At 44.4% G+C, this 21,476-nt stretch overlaps 1 long non-coding RNA gene across 1 annotated transcript; it reads left to right on the top strand.

Annotated features, from left to right (window-relative positions):
- The first annotated feature begins 513 nt into the window (after positions 1-513).
- On the top strand, positions 514-8,875 carry LOC308492545. The gene is made up of 7 exons (XR_013992518.1): positions 514-586; positions 749-992; positions 2,721-2,896; positions 5,845-5,934; positions 6,210-6,265; positions 6,716-7,081; positions 8,029-8,875. It is a non-coding gene; the product is annotated as an uncharacterized lncRNA (long non-coding RNA).
- The last annotated feature ends 12,601 nt before the right edge of the window (positions 8,876-21,476 follow it).

Raw genomic sequence — 21,476 nt, 5'->3', positions numbered from 1 at the left:
TTATTAATGAGAACACACATTTAAACTTCATTTTGGTTGTCTAAAATATCCCACATAGAAAAAAGTACATATACGATGCCTGACAATTAGGTGAAATTGTTGCAACAATGTTGCTAACCCTTTTTGATAGCAGATGGATTATTCATTATGAATTTGTACCAAGTGGATAACCAGTTAACCAAGTTTACTATTTGGAAATACTGAAAAGGCTGCATGAGAAAGTGAGACAACCTGAACCTTTCACCAACAATTCATGGCTCTTGCGTCACGACAATGCACCTGCTTACAAGGCACTGTCTGTGAGGGATTTGTCAACGAGTAAACAAATATTTGTTTTGGAACACCCTCCCTGCTCATCTGATCTGGCCCCCAGTGACTTCTTTCTTTACCTTAAGATACAGGAAATATTGAAAGGAATATTTTGACAACACGGGTAAGACGACGGATAATACGTCAACAGCCCTGATGGCCATCCCAGAAAAAGAGTTCCAAAATTGCTTTGAAGGGTGGAGTAGGTGCTGGCATTGCTGCATAGCTTCCCAAGGGGGGTGCTTTGAAGGAGACCGTAGTGGTATTCAGCAATGAGGTATGTAGCACTTTTTCTAGGATGAGTTCTCAAAACTTAATGGTCAGACCTCATAGATGGTATTTATATATATTTTAAAATTGTCTGTGACCCATTTGTTATGGAAAAGTCTGTTGTTTAATCTACAAATATTTTGGACATGTCCCGTTATCTTTCTATCAGGAGGTCCCTCAAGTTCTGCCAAGGGTCTCTGAGGATAAGTTGGGCTGTGCTGTCTACACTCAGAGTCTTCCAGAACCTTCAGGTACTGTTCCTGCAGAACATCAAGTTCAGCTAGAGGTCATCCCTCAGGGCCCCCTGGGATCTTCCTGGGCATCTGACAGCCCCAAGTACACACACAGCCCTGCATTTGGACATGACCACATGGCCTTCTAAATCCTCAGGGATGTGATAGTTTCAAAGCTCTGTGAGTATTTCATTCGCCTCTAACCTTTATTGCTTTGTGTTGTTCTTGTTGTTGTTCTTACTGTTATTACTATTGTTGTTTCACTCTATTGCTTGCTCCTGTCTTACCTATCACTTCACGTAACTGAAGAAACACAGTTGCTTGTATCCGGGGAAGAAAGCATTATTCTCTGAGGAAGCTCCAAGTCAGGTCAAAAGAGGTGTTCAAGCATCTGGGGTCTTCCATAAATTGAGGCTACAAATCAAATAATGATAATTATCTAATAAGAGTACTTTCAGGTATCTCAAGTCTGATTTTATTCCCTCATCTGGCTGTGAGGTGCTGATTTTCAGTGGGAATGTTGGATCTTAGTTTTGTAGTTCCTGGGGAATGCAGAGCAGGGGATGGCACTGAGGAAAGGGGACAATACACTAAGCTCACTGCCTGTACTGAGATTCAGCCTCTTTTCCTGAATCCAGGCCCCCTGAATTGCATCAGCACTTTGTTTCCCAGTCTTCCTCCAAAGGTTTTAGGTGTTTTGTTTGACCAACTGTTATACCTTCTGTCTGAGGGAATATAAGTATTTGCCCTTAAATATTACCAAGAGAGCAGCCTGAGCACCAGGAGAGACCTGGGCATATGAAGAAAGGTAAATCCTTCAGCTGGCCCTCCAAGACACCACAAAACAGACAGGATGGCACACACAACCACAATCCTTAGAGAATCAGGTCCTTTCTGCTCCCGACAGTAGCAGTTACCTGTTCCAGAGTGTGGTCTGTTTTCTTCAAGGTGCCCCTAAGCTGCAGATAGGGGATGAACCAAGTGATGACATCATCTGACATTCATCTATTTTTCTCTTGATTATTTTTTTTTATGGTTGTTGTGAACTTTTGGTTACCTTCAAGAGCTCTCAATTGTTTGATTCTGACCATTCTGAGAGTCTGTTCATTGCTTTGTGGCGGGAGGACCCTCAGTTTCTCCCAATTTACCATTTTCTCTGACATCACTCTGCTCTTTAAATCTCACCTGGTGCAAATCACACTTACACGGAAGGACCTTCCCTACTGTCCATGCTGTCGTCCTCCTGGGGGGTACTTTGGTGTTTCCTGACTCAGTGCGGCTCTGTCTCCTTGGCCGTAGGTTAAGATGAATCCAGAGCCCGGTGCCAGCTTCCCTCTTCTCTTCCTCAGTGTTTGTCAGTCTGCCCTTGCTTGTCACAGAGCCTGAGGGGATGAGAGGGGCATGAGGTACCTGGGCTGCTTGTGTCTTGATTCCTACAGTAGTTCTCACATTTCAGCACGATCTGCCTTGAAGATGCCCCCAAGGAGCGGAGGTGATGTAAATTAATTTTCCCTTTTGTACGTGTGTGTGTATAATCTTAATGTGGTCAGCATATTGGAAGACACACATCTTTAGAAACGGTCACTTATCTTCCTAGAGCTCTTTCTTATATAAAGATTATAAAAATCTATGTGACTAGGTTTTGCTTTGTGAAGAAGATCTTACATTTTGAAGCTTCTATTTCGGGTATTATCTGAAATTATTCACTGACAAGATCTTTAATTGTACATTAATACAGGAATCCCCCCATTATCAAAAGACCTACTAAGCCACTGGCTTTAAGTCACTGGCTTTTACAAAAGACCCACCTTACTCCCTGGTTTTGCTCCCAGAAAGAAATGCAAAAATCACTTTTGATTTTAAGAAAAAAGGAGACAGCAATAATAATGTTCAGCATGCGTTTTGCAGGTCCTGTGACACAGGCAGTGTCACCCCGAGCAGAGAGAATGGCTCTGCCAACTCTGACCCTGGGAACCACACTCAGCATCTCAGCATCAAGCTGCCCTCGCTTTGACCTGTGCCTGTGAGCATCTGAGCTTTACTTCCATTGATTTTGTACATCTGTTAGCCAGGCGTGTTCAGAGGTAATTGCTTCTTTTCTTTACGTTATCAGCTTCGGGTAGGTGACCTAGGAACGCTCGAGGTTCAGAGAGTGGGGACACCTGTATATGTAGATGAGGACAGAGGACTTCCAACACTGATATGGGGAAAAGTAAATCCTTCAGCTTGTCCTCCAAGGCTTAAAAATGAGCACAATTTCATTTGTAAGAAACTTCTTAGAAATACAGTTTCTTAATAATGAAATTGTATTCATGCTCTTTGCTCGAGTCAATAATGAAAGTTCAGTTTCTCTCAATGTGTCTGCTCTGTTTCCTTCACCTTGACATTCTATTGATTTTAATGGAGGTAAATTGTTTTGCCTTATACATCCTGCATTCAAGACAGAGACTGATAATGGGTGGATTTGACATTCAGTGCTTCAAGCAAATCATTGGCTCTGAAAAGCAGCAGCTAGACCTGGGGGGTGGGCAGGGGATTATGAGGTCACACGGAGCGTGATGTAATGCTCTGTCACAATGGCTCTGTGCTGATATAAACCTTGTCCCTGGTGCTACCTGCCACTCTCTGAGCCGAGACTAAAAGCACACTGGAGATTTGTGACTGAAATGGGAAACAGACTTTTCACTACCAGAGGTAAGTTCATGGAGCCCACTGAGTACTGTCCTTCCAATGGGCTAGCTAATATTTCTCAAAATGTGTGCTCATCATGTTCATTCTCTTCTGAGCATTTGTCATGTAGAATTATACATCTATCATTTCCTGATGCATTCGGCTCTCCTCTTGCCCCACATAAATATCCATTGGGAAAATATGGAATGTACCTTCAGTGCCCCTTTTTACTTGTCAAAACTTATTAAAATTATTAATTACAGAAATCTGAAGTAAATCCATAATTGTGGAGATGTGTGGGGAGGATTTTCACTCAATGAAGGGACCCTAGCATTGCTTTTTTGTTTTTTATTAAAGTTTATTGGGGTGACAATTGCTAGTACCGTTACATATATTTCAGGACTTGAAATAAGTGAAAGAAGTCAGAAATAAAAAGTAGAGAACCTTACGATTTCATCGATATGTGGTATATAAATATGAAAAAACAGAAGAACAAGACAGAAAAGTGAAGAAACAAAAACTCATAAATGTGGACATAGTTTAGTGTAGAAGAGGCTAGAATTGCTTTTAATGTGTCTTCTCTCTCTCACATCCTGAAATATTTATTGAATTCAGCACATTTCTGAGGGCATGTTGCTTCCACTCATATCGCTAGTTTTCCAAATCCCATCATTAGAGTGTATGTCTCAGTGTCAGTTTGTGAAGTAAAACACATAATTTTTAAACGTTCTGTGCTGTCAAAAAATTTCATTTTAGAGAGACATCCATTTTATGTTCTCATATAACATATTCATTCACCAGAGGTGAGAATGGTGAAAATGTAGTGGTTTTTTTTTTTATACTTCAGCCCCAAATGAATAGCCAGTCTTTCAACATTCAATGATAGATGGTGAAATGGGCTGATGAACTGATGGGGAGAAATAGAAAATCGAGTACATTGACAGTTAGCTACATATAGAGAAAAGAATCGTACTGTACACAGGTAAGGAGAGAGACAAAAATGCACATGAATAGAGAATTACCTACTTTTTCATATGGAGTTGTAGCTTTAACAAAGGTAGGGTCTCAATTAATGATGTTTTAATGTAATGCACGAATGATTCAGTTTGGCCTTCATCTAGAGCGCTTTTTATGACAAGGCACCTGTCTCATTTTTGAGGCACTTATATTACGAGGAAGAAATAATGCCACATGATATTGATCACCAGTTTGAGAACACAAGACTTCTGAATAGATATTTCTGCCTCTCCAGAAAGCTAGTGTTCATCTTATTTGCACACCTAGGTGTTGGCCATGAGTTAGGCAATCAGGCCTCACTGGAGAACAACCCTACATTTATCTGAGGAGTGGCCTCTGAGTGTGGACTCAGGCAGGCCACAACAGCATTTGGACACCTTGACCTGACTCCTTAAACTGGGTTGGGCTTCAGGAAGGGGCCGGTTTCTGAGCAAAGCAGATGTATGTCATGGACAGAACAATGGACTGGGAATTTGCCATCCTGGTCGGATGCCTGTCTGAGGCTTTTAAGTTGTGAGATCAAAGTCCATGCCTATCACTAATAAGTAACTTTCCTTAGTGTTTACAACACATACTCTACTGCCACTGTCCACCCCGATGCTTACAAAAGGACGTATGTCTTGTTGGGATTACCATCTGCATTTCATGGGAGTAGAAATAGAGGCACAGAGAAGAATATACCCGAGCCCTTGAGTAGAACACCCAAGACAGTCCCTGGCGTGAGGTCACAAAGACGAGGTTCTGGACAAGTGACCCGCCCTTATCTGTCAGCCATGGCCTCCTTAGTCACCATGGAAGCGGTTTCCAGCGTCCACATATCTGCCTGGGATCGCTGAGTCTAAAGAGATCCTAACCACTGTCCACATTAGAGGGCAGCCTCAGGGTATTTTCTAGATTTGATCATTTGAGCCTCAGAACAAAACGTAATAATTGGCTTTATTAAAATTTGAATGACAAGGTAGTGCATTGAGGACCAGGGCCAACATGACTTTCCCACTTTCTTGTGGCTTGTGTGTGGGATTTGAACCCAGGGAGTCAGACCCCAGCACTCATGGGCTCACTCACTGTGCTCTGCTGCCTTTATCGAGTCCCATCTAAATAAAGGTATTGATCACATAATCAATCTGATAGGAGTTTGAGGTGCACACGCAACTCCAAGACCTTCCTGAAGCCCAACTTGGACTCAGAGGGCACTTTTAAGAAACCAGTGAGTAATAAGATCAAAATATTGAACTCAGAATAAATGATTCCTAGTTTTCTCCTGGTCTGCTACCAGCAAGATGTCATTAGTTCTGTCTGTTGTGAATGCATTTCTCACGATCTTTCTTGATGGGTTTTCATACAGTGACACCATTAGGCCACGAGAAGAAGTGTCGCTGGAGGGGAGCCTTCAGCAGGAAAATCAGGGTGCATCCTACAGATGATTCCATTGAAGGTAATGTGGCCATTCTCCATTCATTGGATTCAAGTTTAATAACTGTAGCTTATTCAGTGTCCCACACGTAAGAGAAAAGTATAAAGCCCACAGGTCTCATCCCTTCCTGCTGTTCTCCTTGGCCATCTTTCATCCCCTCAGTAGGATGACTCATCCATACCTGTGAACCCTCCACCCTCAGACACTCCAGCCCCTTGTCCACGTCAAGCAAACCTTCCTGAAGAATCCAGGGTCACAACCAGCAATGTACTGACAGGTGTTGTGTGTCTTCCTAGATTTATCTGAGACTCCCTTGGAGGAACCTACTCAAGTCATAAGCCCTGCTGTTCAAGTAAGACCCCCTTTATTTATGTTATAGAGAAATGTTGCTTTTATGATTTCTTTCTTTACACTCAAGTGCAGATATGAGAATCTGACATTGTACGATATGCATGACATACACAATGCCCTTGAGGCTGTGGGTTCATGTCGTTTGGAAGTCTTGTACCAGTTGGTACCTGATAGAAGAGGACATTTTGAAATGAGAGCATCTGGGGTGTAAAGCACAGCATAGGGAACATACTCGATAACGTTGTAAAACTACGTATGGTGTCAGATGGGGACTAGACTTAGCTGGGCAATCATTTCATAAAGTACATTAATGTCTAATCGTTGTGTTGTACTTTTGTCTTTTTTTGTGTGTTTTGTCTTTATCAACAATGCAGGAAGAATGATAATGAAGTCTTAGTGGAGTGAATTTCTCCTCCCTTCTAAAACTCTGCTTTCCTTTTCTCTTTCGCAGAGGGCCTTCTGTGATCTAACACTGGCCTGTGGGTGGCTTTATGCATATAATCTCAGAGTTCATCTGGTAAATAGGGAATTGCCTGGCTACCAGTGACTGTCCTGAGATCGTCTGTGGCGGGCACTATGAACACCCTTACCAGTGCTCAGACCTCTTCTGGTCCCAGGACTACAAGGTCTAAAGCTGTCGCTCATGTTGGCCTCTCACATGAGTTCACTGACCTCCATGTTCGGCAGCACCAGCACCTCGTCAGCATGGACCTGTACTCCGAGGTCAGTAAGCAGCATCGCTGCCGAGAGAGAGCTCCTCACAGCCGGATGGGGAAGGGTCCTGGCTTCTATCTGGAAGTCCTCTGGACGTGTGCAGGTGAAGTTGGGACGTAGAGCCTCTTTTCAGTTGGATACAATGAAAGTCATGTAGGAGATGTAGTGTGGAGTCCGGGACATTAGATGCCCTTTAGTTCCCCTCTATCTCTCTCCAGATCCCAAAATTGGGCTATGTATTAAGGAAAGAGTTGGCTTTCATACTTTCAAATACCACTGATTATCTATTATTTTATCTGTTCCTCACACCCCCCAAACACATACTCTCAAAACTCCATTAAAATTTGTGACACAAATCAACTCTGGCTGTGATGAACCATCTTGCTCCGACTTCTACCCCAACCTTATTGCTCACTGGTCCCCCCGGTGCACACTCCATTCCTTCTCGGATGTCCCCTCACATTTTCCCTCATATATCAAGTTCCTAGTCCAATTTCACCTTCTCAACAAGACTCTCTCCAAAAAACACCCACAAAGACTCGTATTAACACATAGCTCTAATCTTCCTTTTTAATGAAAATTTCTCCCAATAGCTGCTCAAAGCTCTTTGTTTCCTTAATACTTTTTAAAATCCACTGACAAGGTTTAGCTTCTCAGGATATGTTGTTTTGAACTGTACTCTGTTTGTAAACTGTTTATTCATGTGTCCAGCATGTGGACAGGGAGTGCTGGTAGTTGTTTACATTTCCTTTTTCAGAGACTTGTTATATACTGAGTACATTAAATCCTTTGTGATGTAATACACACATGATGTTTCCAGCTTATCGATTTTTAATTTATTGACCTGAATGCCACATAGAAGTTTTTCTATATTCATTTTTATATAATAAAGTGTGTCTAAATGCCCTGGGGTTTTTCTGACACTGAGAATGGATTGTGACCACTCCTTTCGATGACCTAATACATTGACCAGAAACAGCCATCAGTTGAAATAAGAGTCTATGTCCCGTGGTTAGTGATAGTTTGGTTGTTTGTATTTATTTGTTTCAGATGGCCCTGAGGAACCTCCTGGATATCCTAGGATGGCTTATGACTCACTCTGTGGTTTGCAGAAGGAGGATCAGAAGCTCACGAAGAAGGGGCTGCAGCTCTGAAGACCCTCTGAGGGACCTTCTGCGAAGCCCTAGAGGGCGCAGTGACCCCCAACCCACCCTGCTCCTCCTGGGGGACTTCTCCCAGGGCTCTCCTGCCAGGACGCTCAGCTGACCACTGAGCACATTTACTTACCAAGTGACGAGGAACTCTTTTGAGTCTCACTTGTATAGGTTCCCCCCCCTTTCTTTTGTAATGATAAAATGATAGTTGACAATTTTATCTGAGATGACTATACACCAGAAATTTTGAGTTCATCATTCCTCCGTGTAAATGAAGAGTAGATGATTTTAAAACTCAGTGAAATGACACTCCATGTGTATGTAGACTCACAGTATTACGTCTAATGTTTTTCATCGTTAGCTCTTCAGGAAGATCATCTGCCTTAAACTTGCTTTCAACATTTTCGGGAAATTTCCATTTGAAAGGAATCCCTCTCCCAACTCTGCCTCATCTAGGGACCTCCTCAACTATAAAACAATGATTTATTGTTCAAATTTTGTTTTCTATTACTTCTTGAATTTTGTCTTGTTTTTATGCAGATAATATCAAAGTTTACAATTTGTTTATACTAGGACCAGAATAACATATATTTTGAAGTGCTTTTAACATTATATTCTAATTTTATTAATTGTGAACTTGACAATTTTGTATTCATTCTCAAGAATATTCATGTCAATCTCCAGTCTTGTAGATGAATAATGGTAGTTTCCATAATTTAAAAATAAAATTGATTTTTCATTTTAAATAGTTTCTTTTTTTTCACTTTTATTATTGATTTGGCAGAAATCCCAGGTTAAAATATTTCGTAGTAGCTGTGACAGCAGCCATCATGCATGATCCAGGATAAAAATGGTACCAATTCTAAAATTTCACTTTTAGAATCAATGCTGCTCTCTAGTTATGCACACACAATCATGAAGACATCCCAGGAGTATCCTTTATTTCCTCATTGCTACATTTATTTTTAAAAAACCAGGAAATAAGATGCTATATAATGGGCAGCTTCTTAACCATTTCTGTAAATGCCATGTGTGTTTTTCTATTTAAATCTTTTACAATGAGACACAGCCAAACAAGACAGTTTTTCAACAGATTCAGCTGGTTCACTCCCATGACTGATCCCCACTTTTATGCCTCTCTGCTTCATCATAAAGCTTTGCTTTCACTCATTCTCAAGTTTGATTCCCATTGCTTACTATGGAGACTTCACCTTCCATTTCCAGAGTATTCCAGGGAACTCACAGACCTTAGGACGGTGTCTTACCAGAGTGATAAAATGATGAGGACACTAATCCCCTTTTTGCTCGCATGAGCTGTCACAGACGGACTCTGCTCTGGATAAAGAACCAGGCATTACAATCCTGACATGGCCGTGAGATCAGGGACACAGACATTCCTAAGGACATGTGTCCAAAGGCAACAAGGTCCGTCCTTTCCCTCCAGCAAAGTGACTCACAGGGCAGCCTCCCTCTGGTTTCCTTTTCCTGCAGGAAGGTCAGCCTTTACAAGGGAGCCTGGTGACTGAGGGCAGGGAGTTGACAGGCTGCACGTTTGCCCAGAGCTGAGGATCACTCCCAGGAGACCCTGAGGGAGGTGACTGCTCGTGGATTCAGGAGGACAGGAAGAGGGCCACCAGGCAGGGTAGTCATAGCTGTTTCTTCCTCACAAAGATCTGAAAATCAAATTACATGGAGTCCTTGTGATCAGATTCTGGTAGGTTTAACTCCGGGGCTGGATATTTTGGAATCAGCTTCCTGTTGAAACTTCTGTTAATTACCATGAAGAAATCTGTTTCCTGAGGATAAAGTTTCTGCATGTGGAGAGGTGACCAGGCTGAGAACATGCAATTGTAAATATTTCAGCCATTCTCATAGCCACAGAATCTTGGAAAGTCTTCAGATCCTCAGGGGATTGGAGCAGATTTAACAGAAAGGTCACCCCTTACATGATGGTAGATGAAGGAAGTGACTGCCTGAAAAATTGGCAAGTGAGACAAATTGCAAAAAGGGGAGAGTGAGCAGGTTGTGGGATCTTCAGCATCTGAATATGAAGTGAGAAGACAGTCCTGGCTGTCGCTGTGTGAGTTGTTGGTGGGAAGATTCTAAGGAGATGAGCTACAAGCTAATTTCTCATGTCCTCACTTGACCAAATGAGCAAACACTCTGAGAAGGATAGAACAAATAATGCATCTGAAATAGGCATTGCTGGAGGGATGGCCGTGGCTCTGGGTGCTCACAGAGGGGGAATCTCATCTCCTGGGCCTGGTGCTCGGGAGGGGACGGGGACCTCGGCTGTGCTGGTCAGTCATGTTCAGCTTCATCTCTAGTGGGAAAGAAGAGATTCAGCTGCCGGTGACACGGTGACAGCACAGAGAACCCATTCTGAGAGGATGTGGTCATTTCAGTGGGTCCATAGTGTTGATGAGACACGCCGGATGCTGATGGGTCAGAACCTCCCCTTTCAGCCCTGTTTTTGCTTCTCCCAGGACAGTCGGTGTTGCTTTCTGTCCATGGTCCCAGTGCCGGGAGAGGCTGGATAAGCAGGGAGAGATGCAGGGACCCGTGAGCACAGGGCAGGGTCCACACACAGGCCGTGGGGGATGAACACGAGTGTCAGGATCCTGTCCCGGCGCCATGTCAGGGGCGGGGAGGAAGATGGGAATCCAGGACATGATGCGGACAATCCACAACCCTGTCCCTTAGGCCCAGAGCTAAGGCCCAGCCGCCTCCCTTCTCTTCCTCTGCTCCATACCCACATCATCCTCTTTGTCTTCTGGCACCTTCTGGGACCTGTTCTGTGGAACAACTTATGATAAGTACTGGAGGTTGGGAATTCTGTGCCCTGGGTGCTACAAAGGCCCTGAGAGTCTGAGTCTCAAGGACGTATAGGTCAAGGGGACAAGACTCCCCCAGTGGGCATGACTACCCACTACAGCCACACCCACAGGACCACACAACTGACACCGCATGTGTGGTTGGGACATACCCACGCTTTCTGTGACAGAGTAAGGTGGGTTTGGAGGGGATCCATTTTGTGAGAAGGGTCTTCAGATCATCTTCCCAGGAATTACAGATGCAGATTTTATTTCTAAGCTCTGGAAATAGAGTCGGAGTTCTTTAAATGACACGCTGCCTTCTTTAATACAGAGTCTTTAGGGTGCTGATTCTCCTTTACCTGGGGATAGGACACAGGGACCTGTATTGGGGTGAGGTGACAATCACAAACATGTCACATCAGTTGTACATTTCAGGTCACAGCACAGGCTCAGCGCCCAGTGACATCCAGCCCAGGCCTGCTGCACACACACTCTGCTCGTCAGCCCTCAGGGCAGTGTCTCCCCACCTGGTCTGTGCCTCTTCCGGGGCTAACGCTGCTGTCCCTGCCTCACCTGGATTTGGTGCCTGTGACTTCACATCTACTTCCTTCTACTCCCCTCCCCCAGGTGCAGGCAGGTCTCATGGAACTAGAGAAGGATCATTCATAGGCTATTGTTTCATTTAGGTGTTTCCTCCCAGTTTCCATTTCTTTGCTGAAATTGCCCTCCAAATCCTTCATTGCAAGGACATTTTACCCAAATGCCTTGCAGTGAGTTTGTCATTCAGTTTGGGAAAATTCATTATCTTAACCTCGCTGGCTTTTTCAACCCACAAACTAGTTATATCCATGTGAGTTTCATTGAATTCCCTCATAATGTTTGTACTTTGTAGTGTACAAGTCTTTCATTTTTCTCAGGTTTATAATTAAATATTTCATGTTGATGTTCTTAAAAAAGCTTTTTTATGTGGTATATTTTTGTTTGTTTGTTTGTTTTCTTGTTGTTGTTTTCTGGAGGTTGCAGCTCACAGTGGAACATGTGTGGATTGAACTGGCAACCTTGGTGTTATCAGCACCAAGCTCTAACCAACTGAGCTAACCAGTCACCCTGTAAACAATGTTGTTTTTATTTTTTACATTTGGATACTTCATTGCTAATATATAGAATACACTTCATTTCAGCCTGTTGATTTCTTTCCCAGAACTCAGATTGTAAGGCTCAGACCAGAAGCTTATCTTAGTCACTCCTCCTCCCTGAGCTGGACAGGGCCTGAATCAACCTGAATTGACCTCCTCAAGTGTCTACATTGGGAGACTTTCTATCTCTGAGCAGGGAGTACCTGCCTGTGAAAACATGAGGAGAGTGAGTATATATGAGCATTAAATCAATCTAACAGGTGAACTGAAGAGAAGGATGTGACATGGTCAGAAGTCCTGGCCCAGGAAAAGCAGGTGCTGGATGAAGATCTGACCACACAAGTCACAGCTGAGCCACACGTGGTCAGACTCACCAGCAGGGTGAGTGCACCAGGCCTGCAGGGCAGAGAGGAGGTTTCTGTCTCACTTCCTTGTGGGTCTGGAGCACTGTGTGAGTCTTAGAGTTGCTATCCCATGTAGCACAGTAATAGTCAGCCTCGTCCTCAGGCTGCACCGCAGAGATGAGCAGGAGCCCTGCATTGGCCGAGGCGTCTTTGGATCCAGAGAAGCGGCTGGGGACCCCGGAGCCCTGGTGTTTACTGGAGTCTGAGTAGTAGGACAGGAGATACCGGGGAGGGCTCCCTGGCTTCTGCTGGAACCAGCGTATCCAGTAGCCCCCAACACTGTAGCCACTGCTCAGGGTGCAGGTGAGTCTGGCTGGTGCTCCCGGAGATGCAGAGAGGGAGGGCGGCTGAGTCAGCACAGGCTGGGAGAGGGAACCTGCAAACACAGACATAGTGGGGGATGGGCAGGGACCAGGGTAAAGTTTCATGAGCAAGAAGAGACAAAACAAGGGTAGTGACTCCCGGAGACGGACCCCCACCTGCACAGTGAGAGAGGAGCACAAGGAGGACAGGAGTCCAGGCCATGGTGCACACAGCCCCTGAGCCCACAGTGGGGCTGGGCTGCCCCAGGCCTCCTTTTCTTCTCCACCCTCTGCCAGAGGAGGGGCTGTCCATGCAAATGTGTGTCCATCTGGTGACTGCCCAGCCCCTCCCTGAGCCCTGGTGCTGGAGCTCAGCTCACACCCCAGGCAGTGGAGGATGGAGGTTTGCTCCCTTCCGACCCCCCTGGGAGTTGACACCTGTTGAGCCCACACAAGTCCCTGCTCAGGGCACTCTGCCAGGCATGAGAGGACACAGCTGCTAAGTTTACATCAGGGTACAAAGGCCCAGGTCACAGGCCCTGACTCCTTTGAGTGAGTGGTCCTCACTGAGCAGCTCTGTAAGGACCACAGGGCAGTCCCACAGCGCCCCCTGCTGGTCACAGGGCACACTCCTCCCATTGACCCAAAGCCCTGAGAGCCCCGCTGGTTTGTGCAGCTCCACAGGTCACTGCCTCTGTTCACAAATCCTTGACTGCTTCCTAGCGCTGTGATCCCATAATGCTGGACTTGCCTACTATGGTTTCTCTTTGTCACAGGAGTTTTTATCTATGGAAGGTAGGAAAAAGTACAGAAATGACCATGTAAAGTCTTAGCGCCGCAGAGCATGCCGGGTGCGACCGCCCCATATGTGTCCCACCTGATGCACCTCAGAGCGCAGCACTGCTGTCCATGCTGTGCAGACCCCGTGACCTCATTTAATCTTAATGACCCCCCTCAACTCTATCGCCAAATAGAGTCACATAGGTGTCAGGTCTTCAACATACGAATTGTGGCGGGGATACAATTCCGTCAATGACGACCAGCTACTATTATAATTTTATTTTATTTTTTAAGGAGGGTGCAGCTCACAGTGGCCCATGTGGGGATGGAACCAGTAACCTTGGTGCTGTCAGCACCACGTTCTAACCAACTTAGCTAACCGGACACCCTCTATCATACATTTTTAATGATGTGAGGAGTTTGAACAGGATAAAATATATAAGCATGGGAAAGACATTTTTGTGAGTGTCATTTTTACATGGTGCCCACCATGGACTAGTGTAACAATGTGTCCTGTTGCAGGATGTCCATCAATTCCGTCTTTCTCTCCAAACTGCGTCGGGAACCATAGCCAATAGCCCAAGACTCTCAAGAGGCATTTGCCATGAGTCTTACCTCTTCCGATCTGCATTCTCTGACTAATTCATCTTTTAGCTCTCTTCCAGGAAACGTGCAAATGCCCTGTATTCAGCTCAGTTGCTCTGTGGTAGTCAGCACACATTTTATGAAATGACGATGGATTCTTCTGGCTAATCTGCTGAAGAAGCTTTGCAACTATGTAAAAAATGTCTTACATATTTTATATCTAATACTGTTCATGTTTGGGTGTGTGCCATGGATTTTCTAGCATCAGATATGAGTTTGAGTATCATGCTCTTTATTTAAATAAAGTCTTGGGGAAATTCCTTGCATGTTTATTATCACTTCCTTTGTGATGCCATCTGGCTTGGTCCCTGTGTGAGTGAAGATGTTTGATTAATTACGAAGGATCGGGCCACGTTGGAGATGCCTCCAGAATCTAAGAATGTTAAGTATAGGATTTAATGCACAGAGCTATTGTTACCAGATATATTAATGTCACCTGACATTTGAGTTCCTTATGCCAGGGGCCTGGTCTCATTACCAGTGTCCCATCTACACCACGTTCACGGTCTACAGCTACCCCGTGTACCTATGGGTTTAAACCTGATAAAAACAGACATGTATCATCCTTAGTTTGATTAATTTTGTTGTTTTTGTTTTTGCTGCTGCTATGAGTGTCTCCTGTCATATTCCATCACCCTCATTGCCCAGGCCCGGGCACCTGATGTCTGTATTAGTCACAAGAATAAAATGCTTTCAGCAAAAAGTGTCCACTGTTTACGCTTCTCACTCTCTGTTTTCATTTGTGCTTTATATTTAACCTAGAAATTTGTTATTTCTTCCTGTGTCAGTGTGATATATTTACAATCACTTTTTTTTTTTATCAGTCTAGTTTTGTACTTGTTCCCAGTAGGGGGGTTGATATAATAAACCATTACTAGACAGGGACTTCCCTGTACTTAGAATTTCTTCTTCTACTCCTAAGATAAGGTGTTCACAGGCCATGGTATCTCACCCATATTAGTTCTCTATTGTGTTTGTTCTGTAAATGCCTGAGTTGATGCTGAAGAAACAACAGAACTTTCTAGAAATTGTTCTGTGATATTGCAATTCTTTCTGATAGGAGTGTTGGGTTTAGAGGCTCTGTTCTCTAAAGTACTGACATGAACTTCAACATCACCTGAACCCGAGTCAAAGGGAAAAGAATTATGAGACATGACATGACACTTTACTGGCCTCATCTTACTTCATTACATCTGCAAACACTCAAGTTCAAATAACGTCATTTGGGTTTTAGGACTTCATCACATAAATTATTAGAGACACAGTTAAAACCATAGTAATCAATTACCAAAGTTTATTCAGATTTCTTGAGCTTTTAAAAAATGTCTTTTTTTTTCTGTTCTGAGATCCCATCTAGGATAGTTTGTTAAATTTAATCATCCTGTCTCCTGAGGCTTCTCTCTTCTGACAGTTTTTCAGAGTCTCCTGGTTTTTGATAGCTTTGTCCACACTTAGTGGCTGGGAACTATTCGTGACATCCTTCAGGGAAAGCCTTTGCGTATATGACTTGAAATTCTTCTGCATAGGAAGTAAGTCTCTTCTCTCTCCATTTATTTATTTATTCAACTATTTAACAGCGTGGATCATGAGGATCTACTACTTGGTGAAACGTCCATCATTCTCTTCTTCTGTTTGGACCCAACTCTCCCAGCACTGTGGCTCATCTGTGACTGACCCCAGTTCCAAATGGATAAGCCCTATGTTGCATAAACCAATTTGATGTCACTTCCCAGGTCACCAGGATGGTGTCAGGGAGATGCTATGAGCGATCTGGTCCAGTCCTCATAAGGCTGGCGTTCATGATCAGTGGGTCAGGGAGGGCCACCTGTCTCTTTCTGGAGGGTTTGTTGTGTGAATGCGATGCCCGAGGCTACAGAGACATTGTGTCCCCACATAGGAAATAAGCCTGGGACACAATATTTTGGCATGTTTGTCCAATCATCTCTCAGACACAGTCAGCTTCCTGTGCATGGGGACCCTTCCAAACTTTTCTGCACTGTACCCTGACCCTTAGACCCAAGTCAGGCACACAGTACGTGTTCAATAAATGGTGTGGATGCATATCTGACCCCTGGGAGAGCAGACTCCATGCTGTGGAGGACAGTCCAACCACTGGATAGGATTGTCCTGCCTCTGAACAAGAAACCTAGAGGAGGTTGATTTGTCTTTTTAGAGAGAAAAAATAACCAGCTTAAGAGGCTCTGATGTTTAAAACTTGGATCACCAGGCAAAGTGTCTGTAACATCCTGGGTTTTTTTTTCATTGTTTTACTTTTACAGAAAGTTCAGGTTAATAAATAAGAAACTGGGAGAAGGACATTGTGATCCAGAAGCTACATCCAAGTACAATTAGTGTATATTCAACTTATTTTAAATTAGAGGAGCGTCATAGCTAAGGGCCCTAAAAAAGGCTGAGGTTTTGGTTCCAGTTCCCCATCTGCCTGTGTCAATGTGACAACACCACTGGGCCAGATCACACAGTAATAGTCAGCCTCGTCCTCACCTGGAGCCCAGCGATGAGCAGAAGCCCTGCATTGGCCGAGGCGTCTTTGGATCCAGAGAAGCGGCTGGGGACCCCGGAGCCCTGTCCTTTATCTGAGTCTGACTTATATCTCAGGAGATACCGGGGAGGGCTCCCTGGCTTCTGTTGATACCAGGATATGGCATAGGTGACCACATTGTTATCACTGCTCAGGGTACAGGTGAGTCTGGCTGTTGTTCCCGGAGATGCAGAGAGGGAGGGCGGCTGAGTCAGCACAGGCTGGGAGAGGGAACCTGCAAACACAGACATAGTGGGGGATGGGGCAGGGACCAGGATAAAGTTTCATGAGCAAGAAGAGACAAAACAAGGGCAGTGACTCCCGGAGACGGACCCCCACCTGCACAGTGAGAGAGGAGCACGACGAGGACAGGAGTCCAGGCCATGGTGCACACAGCCCCTGAGCCCACAGTGGGGCTGGGCTGCCCCAGGCCTCCTTTTCTTCTCCATCCTCTACCAGAGGAGGGGCTGTCCATGCAAATGTGTGTCCATCCGGTGACTGCCCAGCCCCTCCCTGAGCCCTGGTGCTGGAGCTCAGCTCACACCCCAGACTGAGGAAGATGGAGGTTGGCTTCACCCCTGGGAGAGCCCTGGGAGGAGGCAACTGCTGAGACCACACAAAGGTCCTCGCTCAGGACACTCTGCCAGGCATCAGGGGACACAGCTGCTGAGTCCCCACCAGTAAGGACAGGGCCCAGCCCCCAGGCCCAGGCTCCTTTGAGTGAATGGTCCTCACTGAGCAGCTTTTTGGGAAACACAGGGCAGTGCCACCGCGCCCCCTGCTGGTCATACATGTAAAAATGGAAAGATTTTTAAAAATTGAGGTAAATTCTAGTGAAAGTAGATAAAATACATAATTTCTTAAGAAGATACTATATTGGTATCGTAAGAAGTAGTATCTTAAGTAGTATCGTAAGAAGATACTAGCCTAGTAGGAGTAAAATAATTAAAAATATCAATTTTAATCGAAAAACTAGAAAACATTATGGAACTATTCTACCAAATATCATAAGGGGTTAGATGGCTCTCATTTTCTAGCTTCATATTTTTCATAATATTTAAAATCATGTACAATGTCAATGTTGATAGATGCACCTTACAAATAAAATACACCTAAAAGGAAAGTTACAGAGCAATAAAATAAATACTGAATCACATGTCCCAAATGAAAACTAAGAGAGCCCAACACGAGATAAGTAATTCGATACAGTATTATGAAGTGGAGTTGATTCCAATGACACAGGTTGTGGTTCATACTAAGAAACATGTAATATGTTACCACATATTAACACATCATTAGATGCAATCGTGCTGTCTCAAGTGATCTGGGAAGAGCCTTTGGGCCTATTTAACACTGATTTCTAAAAAAGCCACATTAAAATGCAAACATATGCATTTCTAATATGGTAACACACACTGTCTCACACAAGTGCATAACTTAGTACTAAAGTCAGAATCTTAGTTAATGGCATCGGGAAGGGGGGTGGGTGGGGTGCGTCTCCACAAAGATCAGGACCAGGCAAAGGGGATCTTGACCTCCATTGTTACTCACACCATCCTGCAAGTGTTAGACAGGGCAATTAAACAAGAGAAATCAGTGATGCGGTCTGAGCTTCGATGGGGACAGCCAAATAGCCATTGTGACCGGTCCAAGTGTGTGACATGGCCTTAGACACTCCAGTGCTGGTGCACAACGACAGCAGAGACCTCACTGTGACGAGTACTGGTACCTCTAGTGACAGAAGCATGACGGCTGAGACAACGGAAGTGCAGGGGGAATCATGGACCACTGAGAGGGGTCAGGAGCACCCTGTAAGCCCTGAGGCGTCACCGCAGGTCTGAAGTAACAATCTGCCTCCCACTCGGGCTGCATCACGTTTATGGGGCTTCTGAGACTCATCACATTTATGAGGCTTCTGTCTTGGGGTCAGAATAACCCCCAAAGCATTGGCTTCCAATGTAGAAAGGGGTCACCTTCCGCCCAGGTGACCAATACACTGACACAGAAGGTGGTGGGTCTTGTGTCACAGCTACTGCTACTTGTGGAACTGTGGAGGAGGCAGGTCCTGGGTGACCCCAGGAACTCTTTTCCCTAAATTCTCACAAAGTCCCCCAGGACATGGTGGAGACACCACAGAGCTCTGTTCCCTGAGGTTCCATGGTGGGAATTCTGACAAGTGTCTTAACCACTGGACAGACTCTCTGAGGGGCACACATCCTCCGTGGGATGGCATTCTAGGTCCTCACTGTTTATCAGCTCCCACCTGGACCAGATTTGGCCAAAGCTTGCACAGAGAAAAAGAGATGACCCAAAATCGAAACAATGAGGTGAGTAAGCCATACCCAGGAGCTCATGGAATGATGAGGAACTCACAGGGGGTAAAAGTCACACATCAGTGAGGACACAGTTTGCTCAGTTACCCTAGAGTCCGCTGAGTGACTTACCAGCTGTCTGGTGCAGTGCCCACAAAGAGACACTGCATTGCTCTCCCTGCTGGTCACAGGCCCGCATCCTCCAGCTCTGGGCACACCACCCTTTACAGTACTCTTTGCTGATCTTACTGCTACGAGAGAGGGGTGAAAAAAGTGTTTTTCTAGGTCACCATGGGAACAATGTTTTTCACATTTGAATTTTTATCTCCATGGAAAACTATACTTTTTCAAAATGTCAGTCTCTGTCCAGTACTCTACAGGTCCACGCTTCTCTGCTGTGCCAGACCCTGCACATGCATGTGAGATAACAGGTAATGGGTGCCACAGGAACACACATAAGGTGACATTGTTCTGTGTGCATGTCAGGGTGTTCACGGGGGAGTTGGCCCAAGAAGCCTGAACAAAGTTGTGATTTCTGACTTGGGGTCTGTAGGAAGAGTCAGGTGAGGCCCCCGGCAGACAGAGATCGGAGGTCAGGGTAGGTGCCAAGGTCAGAAAAATGAGCGGCTGCTTGCTGATGATGGTAATGAATGGCCACTCAAGGTCCAAGAAGATGACCCCCTGAGTGTGAGAACCAAGCATCCAAAAACGGCACAGAAAGGGTATATCTAGGAAAATAAATATTCCCTTACTAGAAATCCCTTGTTAGTAAATGTTAAAACATGTGAACATGAAGGGGGTAGGGGTGCAGGAAGGAGCTGAGACCCTGGTAGGGGGATAAACTGAAGGGGAGGGGACAGAAATCGGTCTTTCAGGAGACAACAAAAGTAAGATCTCTTCCTTTCTCTCTCCATATCTATTTATTTATCTACTATCTATCCGTGCATTTCAGATATGATTAGAAATTTAGAATGAATTAACTATGATGGACATTTATACTGTAACTTTTAATACCATAAATGATACCTACTCGGTTTTCAACTTGACAACTCCCTAATTTTTGTCCAATTTTTGACTGTTCCATGTAGTTTGTATATGGCCACTTCTGTTTTTAATATTGTTTTTCATAAGAGATGATAAGGATGCGTGAGATTGGGTGTCAGTTTATTGATGAGAACACACATTTAAACTTCATTTTGGTTGTCTAAAATATCCCACATAGAAAAAATTACATATACGAGGCCTGACAATTAGGTGAAATTGTTGCAACAATGTTGCTAACCCTTTTTGATATCAAAGGGATTCTTCATTATGAATTTGTACCAAGTGGTTAAACAGTTAACCAAGTTTACTATTTGGAAGTGCTGAAAAGCCTGCATGAGAAAGTTAGATGACCTGAACCTTTCACCAACAATTCATGGCTCTTGCGTCACGACAATGCACCAGCTTACAAGGCACTGTCAGTGAGGGACTTTTTAATGAGTAAAGAAATATTTGTATTGGAACACCCTCCCTGCTCACCTGATCTGGCCCCCAGTGACTTCTTTCTTTACCTTAAGATACAGGAAATATTGAAAGGAATATATTTTGACAACAAAGGTAAGACGACGGATAATACGTCAACAGTCCTGATGGCCATCCCAGAAAAAGAGTTACAAAATTGCTTTGAAGGGTAGAGTAGGTGCTGGCATTGCTGCATAGCTTCCCAAGGGGGGTGCTTTGAAGGAGACCTTAGTGGTATTCAGCAATGAGGTATGTAGCACTTTTTCTAGGATGAGTTCTCAAACTTAATGGTCAGACCTCATAGATGGTATGTATATGTATTTTAAAATTGTCTGTGACCCATTTGTTATGGAAAAGTCTGTTGTTTAATCTACAAATATTTTGGACATGTCCCGCTATCTTTCTATCAGGAGGTCCCTCAGGTTCTGCCGAGGGTCTCTGGGGATAAGATGGGCTGTGCTGTCTACACTCAGAGTCTTCCAGAACCTTCAGGTTCTGTTCCTGCAGATCTTCAAGTTCAGCTAGAGGTCAGCCCTCAGGGCCCCCTGGGATCTTTCTGGGCATCTGACAGCCCCAAGTACACACACAGCCCTGCATTTGGACATGGTTACATGGCCTTCTAAATCCTCAGGGATGTGATAGTTTCAAAGCTCTGTGAGTATTTCATTCGCCTCTAACCTTTATTGCTTTGTGTTGTTCTTGTTGTTGTTCTTACTGTTATTACTATTGTTGTTTCACTCTATTGCCTGCTCCAGTCTTATCTATCACTTCACGTAACTGAAGAAACACAGTTGCTTGTACCGGGGGAAGAAAGCATTATTCTCTGAGGAAGCTCCAAGTCAGGTCAAAAGACGTGTTCAAGCATTTAGGGTCTTCCATAAATTGAGGATACAAATCAAATAATGAT

Source organism: Rhinolophus hipposideros (assembly GCF_964194185.1).
Source record: "Rhinolophus hipposideros genome assembly, chromosome: 24".
Taxonomy (NCBI): Eukaryota; Metazoa; Chordata; class Mammalia; order Chiroptera; family Rhinolophidae; genus Rhinolophus; species Rhinolophus hipposideros.
The sequence above is the reverse complement of the archived record's forward strand: the minus strand, read 5'-3'. Positions and strand labels throughout refer to the sequence as shown.